Below are 19,049 nucleotides of genomic sequence, written 5' to 3' on the forward strand. Positions count from 1 at the left end.
TTCAATTGCATAAATATTTCTATTTCAATGATGATAATTTAAATATAAATGGAACTCCATTTTCTTATTTCTTAGACAAAATTTGACTACTTTCCTCTGCAATCAACAGTCCTTAGCTTTAAATAAAAACGTGGCAGACGTTGTGTGCCCTCTAGTGGCCACAAAGTATATCTTTACATCTTGCCATAAGTTGCAGTGGTTTTGTCAAGAATGCATTTCAACTGTCAGACATACTAATTTAACTATCACATTTTAATGTTGCATTAATTCTAACTTTATCTTAACTATAGTAGTTCAAACTCAAATTCCTCTCAGTATGCAAGAAAATATATCCTATGTGTTTTCTAGAGAACGTTTAGTTTCAAACCACAGAAAATTTTGTAAGAGTAATACAGTAAGAGTATTTCACTAAACGCAGAAAAAAATATGCAGATTAAGTTATCCCCAGAACATTTATATGGTTCATATTGCCCATTATGCTGTGCTAATATGGACTAAAACTAGAACAGAGAATATCTGGATACTAAGTTGCTGTATTAGTCAAGGTTCTACAAAGGAATAGTTAGGGAGACATCATCATGGCAACATAAGAGGATACTTTGTCTCTCTCCTTCAATCTACAGTGAGTAAAACATCCATAACCCCTAACAAAGGCTACATTACCCAAGACACCAGGATGCCAGAGAGATCCACATATTGGTAAATACAAAGCTAAGTGGAGCACATAAAGGAGGCAAATCAGAGGACCAGTGGAGGCTGTTCCCAGGACCTTGTTCCCCCAACTATGAAGTCTGAGCCAGCTGTACCCACCCCCAGAAAACTCGGTGGGCAGCAGAGGAGGCGTGTGTGTGATTCTAGCCTCCCAGCTGTAGTGGCATCTGTGGTCATGGGGTGTGGAGCAGCAGTGGAGGTGGATCCCCATGATCTTAGGCCCCTGACCATAGCTCAGAGTCTAGTAGCAGCAGTGGAGGCTCACAAAACTCTGACTTTCCCACTGCAGTAGCGCCTGGGGCCACAAGGAAATGGGAAACAGTGGAGGTGGAGCCCCATGAACCCAGCTCCCTTCCCAGCTAAGCCCTCCTCCAGCCACACTCGTGGAGCTTCTGACCCAAGGGATTCCAGACATGGTGGAGGCGTCAGCCATCCTTGTACCTCTGGTGGCAAAGCCAGCAGCTACAATGACACTCATAACAGCAAGGCATCAGTGACCCCTGGAGGCATAGGCAGTAATGAAAAGAGCACTGGTGACAAAACTAATAGAGGCAGTGGAGAATGGAACATGCAGATTGGCAAATATAGCCAGAGGCAGTTCAGGTAAGGAAAACCAAAAACTAGCGTTATAGCCTGACCTATGAGAAACAAAAGAAAGGCCTCTACTCTCCAACTGATTGAATAACTAGAATCAAAACAAACAAACCTATATATAAATAAGAAAAGTGTTCACTGTGAGAAATGTGCAGGCAGAAGAATAACTCAGCAAGAACCATGAAAAGCTATGGTAACACAGCATCACACAAGGAAAGTAATAATTCTCCAGAAACCAAACATAAAGTCATGGAAGATTGTAATCTAACTGATACAGAATTCAAAATAACTGTCATGAAGAAACTCAACAAGCTACAAGAAAACTCAGAAAGGCAGTTCAATGATCTCAGGAATAAAATCAGTGCACAGAAAAAGTACTCTACCAAAGAGATTGAACTCTAAAAAAGAACCAAACAGAAATTCTGGAGCTGAAGAACTCAACAAATGAGATGAAGAATGCATTAGAAAGCATTAGAAATAGAGCAGATCATATGAAAGAGAGAATTAGTGAGCTCAAAGTTAGAAACCTAGAAAGGATGCAAGTGGAAAAGTAGACACAACTAAGATTTTCTTTAAAATGTAGAAATTCAATGAGAATTATTCAACTCCATTTGAAAGAGCAACATAATGATAACGGATATTGCAGAAAGAGAGATAAAAAGAAGGAAACAGAGAGCTTATTTAAAGAAGTAATAGCTGAGAACCAAACCTAGAGTAGTAACCTGATATACAAATACATGAAGCTAATAGAACACCCAATGATCTCAATGCAAAAAAAGACATATGATAATAAAACTGTCAAAAGTCAATAACAAAAAATAATATTAAAGCAGCCAGGGGCAAAGAAAACAAAAAACTAGAAGGGAATCCCCACTAGGCCATCAGCAGATTTTCAGCAGAAACTCTATAGACCAGGAAAGAGGAGAATGATATATTTAAAATTTTGAAAGATGAAAAATGTTTTATTTTTTATCTTTAAAAACAAGAATTATCTTATTCTTGATTGGGTACAGTCAAGAATACTGTACCCAGATATGAAGGAGAAATAAAAGCTTTCATCACCACTAGACCTGCTTTACAAGAAATGTTGAAAAGAGCTCTCCTACTTGAAATGAAAAGGCAAAGATATACAAACTTTGAGCAAGGTGATAAACAAATAGACATAATCAGAAAATTGCACCTCTATATCAGATTAGATTAGTAAACAACTATAATATAAAGGCTAAAGGGAAAGGAAGCATTAAAAATAACTATACCGACTTCAATATGGTAAACTCACAATATAAAAAGGGATAATTTGTTACAACAAAAACATAGAGGGGGAAAAGGAAAAAGAGAGAACTTATGTAGGCAAATGGAGATGAGAGGCCGTCAGCATAAAAAGGACTATCCTATCTATTGATCTTTTATATAAACCTCATGGCAACCAGAAAACAAAAATTCAGAGCAGAGACATGAAACATAAAAAAGGAGGAAACTGAGAAAAAACATCATAGAAAAATCACCAAAATGAAATTGCAGACAGAAACACAAGAAAAAAGAAAAAGCAGAAATATAAAGCAACCAGAAAACAAAAGATAAAATGGCAATATTAAGTCCTCATATATCAATAATCACTGTAAATGTAAATGGATTGAATTTAACACTCAAAAGACCCAAGGTAGCTGAATGGATTAAAAAATAACACCCAACAATATGCTGCCTCCAGGAGACTCATCTCAGCTCTAATGACAAACATAGGCTCAAAGTAAAGGGATGGAAGATGATACTCCAAACAAATAGCAACAAAAGGAAATCAGGTGTAGCTATATATATATCAGACAAAATAGATTTCAAGCCAAAAAACAAAAAAGATAATATGAGACAAAGATGGATATTATATAATGATAAAGAGAGCAATTTATCAAGAAGACATAACATTTATTAATATATATGCACCTAACATGAGAGCACCAAAATATATAAAGCCGTTATTAATAGACCTAAAGGGAAAAATTGACAGCAACACAATAATAGTAGCAGACTTTAATATTCCACTTACATTAATGGATAAATCATCCAGAGAGAAAGTGAACAAGGAAACATTGGCTTTAAATGAAACACTAGACCAGATGGACTCAATAGATATATATATAAAACATTCCATCTAAAAGCAGAAGAATACACATTCTTCTCAAGTTCACATGGAACATTCTTAAGGATAGACTATACATTGGGAACAAAGCGAGTCTCAATAAATTTAAGAAAATTGAAATCATATTAAGCATCTTTTCTGACCACACAGTATGAAACTGGAAATCAACTATAAGAAGAAAGCTGGAAAAGTCACAAATATGTGGAGACTAAACAACATGCTACTGAACAACTATTGAAATAATGAAGGAATCAAAGGAGAAATCAAAAAATATCTAGAGACAAATGAAAATGAAAACACAATATACCAAAATCTTTGGGATGCAGCAAAAGCAGTAGTAAAAAGGAAGTTTATAGCAATACAGGACTACCTGAAGAACCAAGAAAAATCTCAAATAAACAATCTAACATTACACCAAAAAAAACTCTAGAAAGAAGAGCAAAGCCCAAAGTCAGTAGAAGGAAAGAAATAATAATAATAAGAGCAGAAATAAATGAGAAAAAGATACTAAAAAAACAATAGAAAAGACCAATGAAACTAAGAGCTGGTTCTTCTAAAAGATAAACAAAATAGACAAACTTTTAGCTAGAATTACTAAGAAAAAAAGAGAGAAGGCTAAAATAAATAAAATCAAAAATGACAGAGGAGGAATTACAATGGATGTCACAGAAATAAAAGGTTTTGTAAAACAACACTATGAAAGCTATGTGCCAACAAATTGGATAACCTAGAAAAAAAATGGATAAATTCTGAGAATCATACAATCTTCCAAAACAGAATCAAGAATAGATAGAGAATCTGAATAGACTAATCACTAGTAAGGAGACTGAAACAGTAATCAAAAACCTCCCCAAAAACAGAAATCCAGGATCAGATGGCTTCTTTGGTGAATTTTACCAGACACACAAAGATTTAATATCTAGCCTTCTCAAAATCTTCCAAAAAAATTGAAGAGGAGGGGACACTTCCTAACTAATTTTTCAAGACCAGCATTACTCTGACACCAAAACAAGACAAGGACAACACAGAAAAACAATGTTACAGGTCAATATTGCTGATGAACATAGATGCAAAAATCCTCAATAAAATAATAGCAAAGTGAACAAAAATACATTAAAAGGATCATTCATCACAATCAAGTGGGATTTATTTCAGGAATGCAAGGATGTTGCAACATCCACAAATCAATCAGCCTGATACACCACATTAACAATATTAAGAATAAAAATCACATGATCATCTCAAAAGATGCAGAGAAATCATTTGACAAGATTCAGCATCCATTTATTAAAAAAAAATTCTGAATAAGATGCATATAGAAAGAGAGTACCTCAACATATTGAAGGCCATATATGAAAAACCCTCAGCTAACATCATACTCAATGGTGAAAAACTGAAAGCTATACCTCTAAAAACAGGAACAAGACAAGGATGCCCACTCTCATTGCTCTTATTCAACATAGTGTTGGAAGTCCTAACCAGAACAAATAGGCAAGAAAAAAAAATGTTATCCAAATTGGAAAGGAAGAAGTAAAACTCACTATTTGTGGATGACATGATTTTATATAAGAAAACTCCAAAGAATCCATCAAAAACCTATCAGAAATAATAAATACAATAAAGTTGTAGGGTACAAAATCAACATACGAAAATCAGTTGTGTTTCTATACATTAACAATGAACTAGCAGAAAGAAAAATCAAGAAAATAATCCCATTGACAACTGCAAAAAAAAGAATAAAATACCTAGGAATAAATCTAATCAAGGAAGTGAAAGACCTGTACACTGAAACTACAAGACGTTGTTGAAAGAAATTGCAGAAGACAAAAAGAAGTAGAAAGATATTCCATGCTCATAGCTTGGAAGAATTAACATAGTTAAAATGTCGATATTACCTAAAGCAATCTACAGATTCAATCAAAATCGCAGTGTCATTTTTCATGGAAATAGAACAAAGAATGCTGAAATTAACATGGAACAATGAAAGACCTGAATAGCCAAAGCAATCCTAAGAAAAAAGAACAAAGCTGGAGACATCACACTCCCTGATTTTAAAGCATACTACAAAGCTGTAGTAATCAAAACATCATGGTATTGGCAGAAAAACAGACACGCAGATCAATGGAACAGAATTGAGAGCCCATAAATAAACCACACATATACGGACAGGTAATTTTTGAAAAACAGAGCCAAGAACATACAATGGAGAAAGGAAAACCTCTTCAATAAATAGTGTTGGAAAAACTGGACAGCCACATGCAAAAGAATGAAAGTAAACCACTATCTTACACCATACACAAAAATTAACTTGAAATGGATTAAAGTCTTGGATGTAAGACCTGAAATAATAAAACTCCTAGAAGAGGTAGTATGCTCTTTTTATTTATTTATTTTTTGTGTGTGAGGAAGATCAGCCCTGAGCTAACATCCGTGCTAATCCTCCTCTTTTTACTGAGGAAGACCGGCTCTGAGCTAACGTCTATTGCCAGTCCTCCTCCTTTTTTGGTTTTTTTCCCCAAAGCCCCAGTAGATAGTTGTCATAGTTGCACATCCTTCTAGTTGCTGTATGTGGGACGCAGCCTCAGCATGGCTGGACAAGCGGTACGTCGGTGCGCGCCCGGGATCCAAACCTAGGCCACCGGTAGCGAAGCACGCGCACTTAACCACTAAGCCAAGGGGCCGGCCCCCAGTATGCTGTTTGACATTGGTCTTAGCAATATCTTTTTGGATAGGTCTCCTCAGGCAAGGGAAACAAAAGCAAAAATAAACAAATGGAACTACATCAAAGGAAAATCATCTGCACAGCAGAGGAAACCATCAACAAAATAAAAAGACAGCCTACCAATTTGGAAAACATTTGCAAATCATACATCTGCTAAAGGGTTAATATCTGAACTATGGAAAGAACTCATACGACTCAACACAGCAAAAAACAACCTAATTAATAAATGGGCAGACGATCTGAAGAGACATTTTTTCCAAGGAAGATGTACAGATGGCCAACAGGAACATGAGAAGATGTTCAACATCACTAATTATTAGGGATGCAGTAATTAAAACTACATACAAATCAAAACTACAATGAGATATCACCTCACACCTGTCAGAATGGCTATAATTAACAGGACAAGAAGTAACAAGTGTTGGAGAGGATGTGGAGAAAAGGGAACCCTCATACATTGCTGATGGGAATGTAAATTGGTGCAGCCACTATGGAAAACAGTATAGAGATTTCTCAAAAATTTAAAAGTAGAGCTACCATTTAATCCAACTATTCCACTTCTGGGTATTTATCCAAAGAATACCAAAACACTAATTCAAAAAGATATACACACCCTTACGTACATTGCAGCATTATTTACGATAGCCAAGACATGGAAACAACCTACATGCCCATTGATGAATGAATGGATAAAGAAGATGTGGTATATACATACAATGGAATACTACTCAGCCATAAAAAAGATGAAATCTTGCAATTTGCAACATCATGGATGGACCTTGAGGGTATTATGCTAAACAATATAAGTCAGACGGAGAAAGACAAATACCATATGATTTCACTCATATGTGGAAGATAGAAAAATAACAAACCAAAACGTAGATACAGAGGACAGATTGGTGGTTACCAGCGGAGAAGAGGCATGGAGGGAGGATGAAAGAGGTAAAGGGGAACATTTGTATGGCGATGGATGGAAACTAGATTTTTGGTGAGAACACAGTGTAGTACATACAGTTTTTGAAATATAATGATATACACTTGAAATGTATATAACGTTATAAATCAATGCTACATCAATTTAAAAAAAAGTTCTACAGAGAAACAGAACCAATGGGATATATAGAGAATGAGAGAGATATATTTTAGGGAATTGTCTCATATGATTGTGGAGGCTGGTGATTCTGCAATCTGTGGCGCTGGCCGGCAGGCTGGAAATTCACGTAAGAGTTACTTGTGCAGTCTAGAAGCTAGAATCTGCAGGGCAGGACAGAAGACTGGGAACTCAGGCAAGATTTTTATGCTGCAGCCTTAAGATAGAATTCCTTTTTCTCTGGAAAACCTCAGTCCTGGTTTTCAAGGCCGTTAACTGATTGGATGAAGCCTACTTACATTGTGGAGGGAAATCTGCTTGACTTAAAGTCTAGTGATTGCAAATGTTAATCATATCCACAAATACCTTCATAGCAACGTTTAGACTAGTATTTGACCAACTAGGCACCATAACCTAGCCAAGTGGACACACAATATAAATGACTACCATTGCCAAGCACAATTTTAAGTGCTTTAAATGTAGTAATTCATTTTTTGTCCTCACAATCCTATAAGGCAGATGCTGTTAGTAACTCAATCAAAGGAAACTGAGACACGGATTGGTAAAGCAACTTGCCCAAGGGTCATAGCCAGTAAGTGGGGGAGTTGGGATTGAACCACAGTCCTTGTTTTAAAGACTAAATATTGATGTTTCAAAGCATCTATATTCCATTTTTCATCAAATATTTCAAGTATACAAAAAAAAAAAAAACAGGGGATATTGAACATCCTTGTACCTCCCAGTCAGCTTTGTCAAATTTTATCATTTGGCTTCACTATTTTTTGAATTTTTAAAAATAAATACGCCATACAAGACACAGTTTAGGTCAGTTGTATATCAATCAATGAACCTACATTGAAACATCATTATCCCCAAGGTACGAAGTTTATATGAAGGTTCAGTCTTGACAATGTACATTCTACGGATTTTGACAAATGTCTAATGACATGTATCCATCAATATAGTATCATACAGTATCGTTTCACTGTGCTAAATATCTTCCATGCTCTGTGTATTCATTTCTGCCTCCCCTCAATCCTGACAACTGCTGATCATTTTACTGCCTCCATAGTTTCGCCTTTTCTAGACTGTCATGTAGTTGGAATCATACAGTAGGCAGCCCTTTCAGATTAGCTTGTGTTTACTTTGTAGTATGCATTTAAGGTTCCTCTATGTCTTTTCACAATTTGATAACTCATTTCTTTTTTTTTTTTTTTTTCAGTTTTGACATTTGTATTTTTTAAATGCTTAAAGAATATATTTTTCATCTCAAAGCATTTTATATTTCTGTTTAGTTATGAACATTTTCCTTACCACTTAAATGGCTTAGTATATAAGGAATGATTTTGATCCTACAAGGCAATCACCAAAAGGGTTCCCCGCAGGATCTAATTAATCAAATCATTTGCTTTAAAATCGTCAATAGGATATATGTATATATTTTTAAGTGATATACCTGTGATATATAATAGCCATTTAATATGAATTTCTAAACATTACATGATTCAAAAACCTAAAGTTTATATTTTTCCATTTTTTTGATGCACTAGCACTAGAAATTTTTTGACACACAACTTTAAAAAAAATTTTTTTTCGATATCGTAGTAGTTTATAACATTGAGTGATTCCAGTTGTACATTATTATTTGTCAGTCACATGTAAATGCACCCTTTCACCCCTTGTGCCCAGCCCCCAATTCCCTTCCCTATGGTAACCACCAAACTGTTCTCTCCGTCCATCTGCTAGTTTATATTCCACATATGAGCGAAGTTATACAGGGCACATAACTTTTGAAAATTGTTGAAAAAGCTAAAAGCTGATCTGTGGTGTCTCTATTCTCATGTCCAGGGACACTATGATACTGACACTTGGCCCAGATGGGGATTGAATATACCAGCTAGTAATTTATAATGTGTTGTTTAAAGTCCAAAACTTGCCTGGAGGTACTTTGTACCAGTTCGTCCTTTTTGTTTATTGAAACTGTATAGATGAATGGTTTGTATCTATTTCACCTGTTTAAAACCAGTCTGGTTTTAGCTCCATGACCAGTGGAGTATAAGAGACCCATCCAGTGAAGTTATACCTTAGCTCTGCTGAATTGTGATTTCTCACACTTGTCTTGGTGGTTATGATCCACAGGTGAAGCATGTCCTGTGTCAGAGAAAAGAATCTGGAAGATGCGCCTAGAAATCTCAATTCTCTCTCATGTTTGGCTATAATTTTTATCTCCTTCTGCTATATGTTTCACCTTTGTTAAAGCTTTATGAGCATACCCTGCAGAGTCTCGTGAGTTTTTTCAATTATCTGACCCTGTGTAATTGCTGCAGTTGGTGTTCCAAGCAGCACACTTGAAGTGGCCCTCGACTCCATAATTAAATGATGGATGAGGCTTTGTTTGGGAGAAAGGAGGATGAGGAAACGGGATATAAAGGACCTTTGACGCTAGGCCAGCTCCCCCAGGTTAGCCTACAATTGAGCGGTACTGTGACCATTGACAGCAGGATAAACAAATCAACCTGGAAGTGGGTAGATCTGGGACTGAGGGAAATACCGAAAGGAGTGAGAAGAGAAATTCCGACAGAAGGGAACTCAGTCAAGAATTCTGTGCCTTGGCGGGTTTTGTCTACTTTGGCAAAAACGAGAGTAAGTAAGAAAACTACGAGGCTTCTGGTCTGTCAAACTACCGCCCTTGATGCTGTCTGCAATGGAAGGGGACACGACGACTGCAGGGAGTAGTTCAAATATCTCTTTTGATCAGAATGTTACTCTGCCTAACTGGTAATCACTGAAAAGTCTATACAGGCTTTGGGTGTGGTGACAGGGAAGGTGAGGGTCAAGAGATTCTCCAAACCTGAGAACATTCAAAGAGCTCAGGCAGTGCATTTTTTGCAGAAATGTGGATACTCTGATCTGTTGAGCCAGTAGAAGGCAGGGTGATGTAAAAATATCTTGAGTAGGGGAACAGTTCAGCTCCACCCTTAGGTACTAAAGTGAATAATCTTGAGGGTACTGAAATGTGGAAAATGCAAGCACCTTCAGATTGATTATATAATAATATAGTATGCTTCAATTTTAGGTCTTTTATCCAAGAAATGATTGATGTGATAAATGGGGTTCAAATGTTTGGGAGTCTTGTGTGCCTTCCCATTGGGAGGGTAAAGCACTTAAGAAAAGCTGCCATAGACCTACCAGCTCAACTCCTCCTAAAAGGTAAAGTGATGTGAAAAAGATTAGGAATATTCAAGGGAAAAAAGGAACCTCAAGATTAAAAGGGATGAAAAAGCTTCAGAACAATTAAACAGGGTAGGGTATTTCAGATGATTAATTAAAAATGTCATGAAAAAGAAAGTGATAGGTGGAATAACTATTAAAATTTTAATAGATCACTAGAGAGATTGTGTGGTCCAGTTGCTCTACCAACTCCAAAAATTATAGAAAGGTTTGTTTAATTTGTCCTAGCCATGATGAATTAAAAAAAATTTTTATGTTGATACAAAAAAAGGATCCTTATAACCAGCATTGATTTAAACAATGTGAGTTAAAGAAGATATGTTCAGCTGATTCCAGGGTGGAGAGGGTGGTGCCATGCATAGCAGGGTATCTGAGGCCGTTTGCATCAGTATGGGTGAAATATCATGAGTATGATGAAGAAATTTTAGTGGAATTGTTCCACGCTGGCTCACAGTGTACTGTCATACCTAAATCCACTAGTAAAAAGGCAACATAATTAAGTTATGGGGATGTGGTAAATTGTCAATGACCTAAAATTGAAAATACGGCTTAAAGTAGAAATTTATAAACAAAGTTATTTGTGGTTGTATATCAACTCTACCAGAATGTATTATTGGAACGTATGTGACATCATGAATAAGGAGGGAAAGCTCTTCCCTTACTCAAACAATTGGGGAAAGGGATGTTGTAAAACTGTGCTCTGTCTCCTGTTTTAACTGAGCACACTCAATGGAAATCGCTAGAATGACCTTACCTACTCAAGTGGTTAATTTAAAACAACATAGGATACCTGGAGGTCATCAACAAATTCCTGATTTGATTAACGATATGTTAGACACAAGAATATTATCACCCACAAAATACCCTTTTTAATAGTCTAGTTAGGCTTGTGAGAAAAGCTAATGAATCCTGGAGGTTAATTTTAGACTATAGAGGACTGAATAAAATGGTTCCTCAACAGCATTAGCCATGCCTGATAGGGTGTTAACAATTCAAATTTGCAACAAGCTAAGGAGGATTGGTATTCTGTGATTGACTTATCTAATGGTTTATTTTTTAATTTCGATTATGGAAGAAAGCCAAAATCATTGTGTGTTCATGTTGGACAGAATCCAATCCAGGTTTACTGAGTTTCCACAGGGATATTTAAATTCTCCTGCTTACTGCCACAACCTGTTGAAAGAGGTTTTGATTTGATTCCACTGAAATGTACTGTTATACATTATATTGACGATATAGTGTTGATCTCAATCCGTAGATCAAGTTAAGACAATTAAAAATACTTGTTAATCATATCACTCACAGGGACTGGCTAATTAACCAGCTAAAATGTGGGTTGAAGAATACATGGTGACATTCACAGAAATTACTTGGGCCAGGGACATTAGTGACATTCTTTAAACAATTAAAAATAAGCTACTGTTTCTGCCAGCTCAAAAATTGAAACAAAATTAATTGGTTTGTTTTGTTTCATAAAGTTAGACCTACTCACAAAGTTACTAGAAATAAAAACAAAGCTGAATTTGACTGGGGCTCTGAAAAACAGTAGCCTATCTTGGAGTGACAAAGAGCCATTACCCAGTGGATTTTTGGGAGTCATACAACCTCAATGATGTTCAAATGATAGAAGTGTCAGCGTCTCCAACAATATTCCCTGTGGCCCTGGCCAAAAGCCCGTTACTGCCTCCCAGTGGTAACACTGAGATTTTGGGCTAGAAATTTTCCTAATGAAATTCCCAGTTATAGTCCCTTTTACAAGCAATTGTTGGCCTGTTATTTTGCTTAAGTTAAACCTGCTTCTATTACAGAGGATACAAAATTATTTTAAGATCTGAAATACCTATCATGGCATGCATCATGTAAAAACAACATTTTAACAGGGAGAAAAATCCAACAGATACTCATCAAATGAAAATGGTATATTCGAGTCCAAGAGATTGGGAGACCACTGCAATACATAGAAAGATGGCTTTCGTGCCTTTGGACCCCTCATTACATCCACCTGGGAAGTTATCTAACCCAACAGCTGAATTGGCCCCACCCTATGATTAGTTCTCAGAGAATGTCAAACAAGCAGTGTGGTTTACAGATAGTAGTTTCAAGTTGGAAGGACAACACTCAGTCTGGAAGACATCGTGACAGGTAATTCATTATACTCTGAATAAAGGAAGGTAAAGATAAGTCTACTCAATGAATAGAATTAAGAACTGTGTTCCTTGTGGCATCAGAGGAACTAGATCATAAGAATAAGAATATGATATGGATTTTTATAAATTCTTGGGTAATAACCAATAAACTGGAAGTATGGTTCAGAAAATGAGCCATAAGGACTGGAAGATAAGAGATACCTTGGTGTGGGGTGCTACATGACAGAAAATTTTGATGGAAGAGGAAAATCCAAGTGGAACAAGTTGAAGACCATCAAAAAATAAACAAACAAAAACACTTACAAATTCATAAAAAACTGGCACCAGAAATTGCATGCCCGCATTTGGTCTTTTGAAGTGGCGTCTTGCTTACAATAGATGAACAACCATGAAAGCATTTAAGCCATGCAACGATGGGCAGTAAGAAATGTATTCTACTGTCCCCTGTCTGACTAAGAAAGGATCCCTGGAGCTGCTTTGGGAAGTCTCAGAGCTCTCTAATGTCTGTCTATCCTTTGTTTCTACTGCTTTATCATATTATTTAGTTTCATTTAAAGCTTTATACAAGTATCACCTGTGGAGTCTTATCAATCATCTGGCTCTGTGTCATTAATATAACCACGTAAATCAAATTTTAAAACATTTACAAACAATATTTCTATTGTTAGAAAATCATGATTGTCTAATCTTGTTGTAGTTGAGTCTTAAAATCTTATTTATGACAGATTTTCCTTCATGTGTTTATTTATTATTTAGTTTCAACTTTGTGCTAATCTTCAATGGGGCTTTATGTAAAGTAATTCCGTGCAGCTAGGGTGGAGGGTACACAGAATAAAACTCTGGAATAGTTTTGTGTTTGCTTTTGCAAGGTGCCTCAGGGATTCTACCTCAGGAGGATGACTTTTTATATTAAGTTTAGAAATTTCCAGATCTCATGACTTTTGCAAATTTAATTAGAAAATGCTTAACAAGATAGAGTATAAAACAGCAGAAGTGAAGTCAGCAAAAATTGCACAGCAGGGAACTCCACGGGTCTATCCTTGACCAGAAACATTGGAAAACTGGCAAATCTGTCAGACTCAACCTTATAGGAACTCTGGAAGAAAGTCAGATATTTAAAGCAAACAAGTGAATGTTTAACTAGGAGAAAGATCACTGAAACATGGTAGGATAGGTTTTTGGCATTTTAACTTACCTTTGCTCCATTCTACTCTCCAGGATGTTGGCAGTCTTGAAAACTGCAACCCGTATTCCTGGTGTAGATACCCGGTTCCAGAAAGAGCAGAATGGACCTTGTTCCCAAGGAATTGTGTTTATCTGTTTTGACCTGTCTGTAGGTTCCCCAAAGGACTGATGCAAGGAGTTGATCTTTGTTTCACATAACTCAGAACTGTCTAAGTGCAGAGAAGAGCCTATGTGGAGCATGTTCATCAAAAACAATGAACAACTTGTTCTGCCTGGGGAATTATATAACAGTTGTGGAAAACAATAGACACTAAAGGCCTGGGTGGAAAAGTTGGAGAATGTGATATTTTGGGGCTTCTACATATCCAGGAGAATCTAGAAAGGGATGTGCATGCACAAGACAGGATGCATGGTCAGAAAACACCTGAGAAGAGCAAATGCTTTCACTTCTGGCTGATCTTCAAGGTCAGTGAAAACAAGAAGTGAAGGATCAAACGGAGAAATAATTTTCTAACATCTTCCCCCTAAAGGCACTGATGTTGACAGTCACTCATGATTGAGAGTGCCTTTGTGGATGTCCAGTAGTCAAGTGGAGAATTTCTAGCATGCTAGTAGAGAAAAAAAAAAAATCCCAGATTAGATGCAATGAGGATGCTAAGAGGAACAGTTTCACTTTACCCATGTCACTCCTCCTCCACAGTGGCACAGCCCAGTGCCAAGAGAAACTCTCTCAGGTCCATGATTTTCCCATGTGGGAAAGAGAGAACATATGAATGAGAACCTGGTTTCCCAGCTGTGTGGGACACTGGCAAGAGACCCATTTCTTTCTTTCCCCAATCAGAATACTGAGATGTGCTGCATGACTGGGGGGTGAGAGCAACTGAAATCATACCATTATCTTTGCTGACCACAATGGTATGAAAATAGTAATCAATAACAGGAAGAAAACTGGAACATTCATGAAATGTGGAAATTAAACAACATATTCCTAAGCAACCAATGCGTCAAAGAAGAAATCAAAAAATATCTCGAAACAAATAAAGATGGAAACACAACATACCAAAATCTATAGGATACAGCAAAAGCAGTTCTAAGAGGGAATTTTAGAATGATAAGCACTTACATTAAGAAAAAAGGAAGATCTCAAATAGAAAACCTAACTTTACACCTCAAGGAACTACAAAAAGAACAAATGAAGCCTTCAGTTAGCCGAAGGAAGAAATAACAAAGATCAGAGCAGAAATAGAGAACAGAAAAATAATAGAAAATAAGAATGAAAATAAGAGCTGGTTTTTTGTAAAGATAAACAAAATTTACATCCTTCAGCTAGACTAATGAAGAAAAAAACACAAAAGACTCAAATAAATACCATCAGAAATGAAAGAGGAGGCACTACAACTGATACCACAGAAATACAAATCATCATAACAGTTATATACCAAAAAATTGGGTAACCTAGAAGAAATGGATAAATTCCTAGAAACACACAATCTACCAACACTTAACCATGAATAAATAGAAAATCTGAAGAGACCAATAATGAGTAAGGAGGTTGAATAAGTAATCTAAAACCCCCCAACAAAGAAAAGTCAGGACCAGACGGTTTAACTGGTAAATTCTACCAAACATTTAAAGAAGATTTAATACCAGTCCTTCTCAAACTCTTCAAAAAACTTGAGGAAAAGGGAACACTCCCAAATTCAATTTATAAAGATAGCATACCCCAATACAAAAGACAGATAAGGACGCTACAAGAAAACTACAGGCCTATAACTTGATGAATATAAATGCAAAAATTCTCAACAAAATACTAGGAAACCAAGTTCAACAGCACATTAAAAGGATCATACACCATGATCAAGTGGAATTTATTGCTGGGATGAAAGGATGATTCAACATTTGCAAATCAATAAATGTATGTCACATTAGTAGAATGAAGAAAAAAATCATATGATCATCTCAATATTGCAGAAAAACGCATTTGACAAATTTCAACATCCATTCATGATAAAAACTCTTAACAAATTGGATATAGAAGGAACATAACTCGACCCAACACAATATGACACTGTGACAAGACCACAGCTAACATCATACTCAATGGTGAAAGGTTGAAAACTTTCCCCCATGATCAGAAAAATAACAAGGGTGCCTACTTTCACCGTTCCTATTTAACATAATACTGGAAGTCTTAGTCAAAGAAATAAGGCAATCAAAAGAAATAAAAAACATCCAAATTGGAAAGGAAGATGTAAAATTGTCTCTATTTGTAGATGACATAATCTTATATATAGAAAATCTTAAATAGTCCACCAAAAAACTTTTAGAACTAATAAATGAATTCATTAAAATTGCAGGATACAAAATCAACTAGAAAAACCAGTTGCATTTTTATGTACTAACAACAAACCATCTGAAAAAGAAATAAATAAAACACTTCTATTTACAATAGCATCAAAAATTATAAAATACTTAGAAATAAATGTAACCTAGGAGGTAAAAGATCTGTACAGTAAAACAATAAGACATTGAAGAAAGTAATTGAAGAAGACACAAATAAATGGAAAGACATCCCATGTTCATGGATAGAAAAAATTAACATTGTTAAAATATCCTTACTACCCAAAACCATCTATAGATTCAATGCAATGTCTATTTGAATTTCAATACATTTTTCACAGAAATAGAACAAAACTTCTAAAATGTGTATGAAACCATAAAAGACCTTGAATAGCCAACACAATCTTGAGAAAGAACAAAGCTGGCATCATCACACTTCCTCATTTCAAACTTTATTACATAGTTATAGTGATAAAAATAGTACAATATTGTCATAAAAACAGACACATAGACCAATGGAACAGTATCAAGAGCCCAGAAATAATCCCTTGCGTAAATAGTCAACTGATAATTAATAAGGGAGCCAAGAATGCTCACTGGGGAAAACATTGTCTCTTTAATAAATGGTGTTGGAAAAACTGGATATTCACATGCAAGAGAATGAAATTGGATCTCTAATTTACACAGCTCACAAAAAAAATTTAAATGTCTTAGACTTAAATGTAAGGCTTGAAACCATAAAACTCCTAGAAGAAAACATAGGAAAAAAGGTTAATATTTGTCTTGGCAGTGATTTTTTGGATATAACACCAAAGACACAAGCAACAAAAGTAAATATAAACTAGTGAGACTATGTCAAACTAATCATCCTCTGCACGGTAAAAGAAAGAATCAATAAAATAAAATGGAAACATATGGAATAGGAGAAAATATTTGCAAATTAAATATCTGATAAGTGGTATCTGATATACCCAAAATAGATAATGAACTGACAACTTAATGGTAAAATAATAATAATAATAATAATCTGATTTAAAAACTGGCAGAGAACCTGAAAGACATTTTTCAAGAAGTCTTTAAAATGGTGAACAGGTACATGAAAAGGTGCTCAACATCATGAATTATCAGGGAAATGCAAATCAAAACCACAATGAAACATCTCCTCACACTTGTTAGAATGGCTATTCCCAAAAAATAAAAGATAACAGGTGTTGGCAAGGATGTGGAGAAAAGGGAACCCTGGTACACTGTTGGTGGGAATTTAAATTGGGACAGCCACTCTGGAAAATGACTTGAAGATTCCTCAAAAAATTAAAAATAGAACTACTATATGATCCAACAATCCCACTTCTTGGTATATATATCTGAAGGAAATAAAATCACTATCTCAAAGAGATATCTGTACCCCCATGTTGATTACAGCATTATTTACAATAGCCAAGACATGGAAACAACATGAGTGTCCATCAGTGAATGAATGGATAAGGAAAATGTAATATATATATATGTGAATGTTATTCGGCCAATGCAAAGAAGGAAATTCTTTTATTTGCAACAACATGGATGGACTTTGAGGGCGTTATCCTAAGTGCAATAAGTCAGACAGAGAAAGACAAATACTACATGATCTCACTTATATTTGGAATCTAAAAAAGCCAAACTCATAGAAACAGAGAGTAAAATGGTGGTTGCCAGGGGCTGGAGGGTGGGAGAAATGGGGAGATATTGATCAAAGGGTACAAAATTCCAGTTATAAGATGAATGAGTTTTGAGGATCTAATGTACTGCGTGGTGACTATAGTTAATAATACTGTGTTATATACTTGAAAGCTGCTAATAGACTAGATCTTAAATGTTCTCACTATAAAAAAAAAACATTGTTATTATGTGAGGTGATGGATGTAATAATTAACATTATTGTGGTTATCATTTTGCCATATAGGTGTGTATCTAATCATTACATTTCACACAAATTTGCACAATGTTATATGTCAACCATATCTTGGTAAAGCTAGAGAAAAAAAGTGATGCTAAGACAGAGTGGTAAGTTGCCTGGCTATGTGTTAAGGGAGCATTTCAACAAGGAAGACTTTTTCTTTTCTTTCTTGCTTCTTTTTGTTTTTTTTTTTTTTTTTTTTTTGACTCAAGGCATTTAAGGAAATTTCTGTTAAACCAATAGCTAACCACTAAGCTAAAAGAAAAGAGACTTCAGAGACCACATATGACAAAAAATACAATGCCTATAAAAAGGCTTAGAAAAATTACTAAACAAACGAACAACTACAGCCCCACATAAAGCATAAACAAAAAATCCTGGAACAATGTAGAATCTGATTTTTAGAGTTTCTCTATCATAATATTCAAAATGTCCAGTTTTCAATAATACATTATGAGGCATTCCTCATAAAGAAACAAGGAAGTATGACCCAGTCACAGGAAATAAAAAGAAATGAACAGAAACTGTCCCTGAGGAAACACAGACATTGGACTTACTAGACAAAGAATTTAAATCAATTATCTAAAATATGAACAAATAGGTCAAGGAAACCATGGACAAAAGGCTAAAGTAAAGCAGGAGAAAGAACAATAGCTCAACAAATAAAAAATGTTAATAAAGAGATAGAAATTATAAAAATGAACCAAAAAGAAATTTTGAAGCTGAAAAGCACAATATATGAAGTGAAAAATTTATTATAGGAGTTCAAAAGCAAATTTTAACAAGCAGAAGAAAGAACCAGCAAAATTTAAGTTAAATCAATTAGTTATCCAGTCTGAAGTGCCAGAAAAAAAGAAAGAACGAAGAAAATTGAATAGAGCCTAATACTATTGTGGGACACCATCAAGCATACAAACATACACATAATGAGAGTCCCAGAAGAAAAGGAGAGAGAATGA

The sequence above is a fragment of the Diceros bicornis genome, chromosome 33, assembly GCF_020826845.1.
Source record: "Diceros bicornis minor isolate mBicDic1 chromosome 33, mDicBic1.mat.cur, whole genome shotgun sequence".
NCBI lineage: Eukaryota > Metazoa > Chordata > Mammalia > Perissodactyla > Rhinocerotidae > Diceros > Diceros bicornis.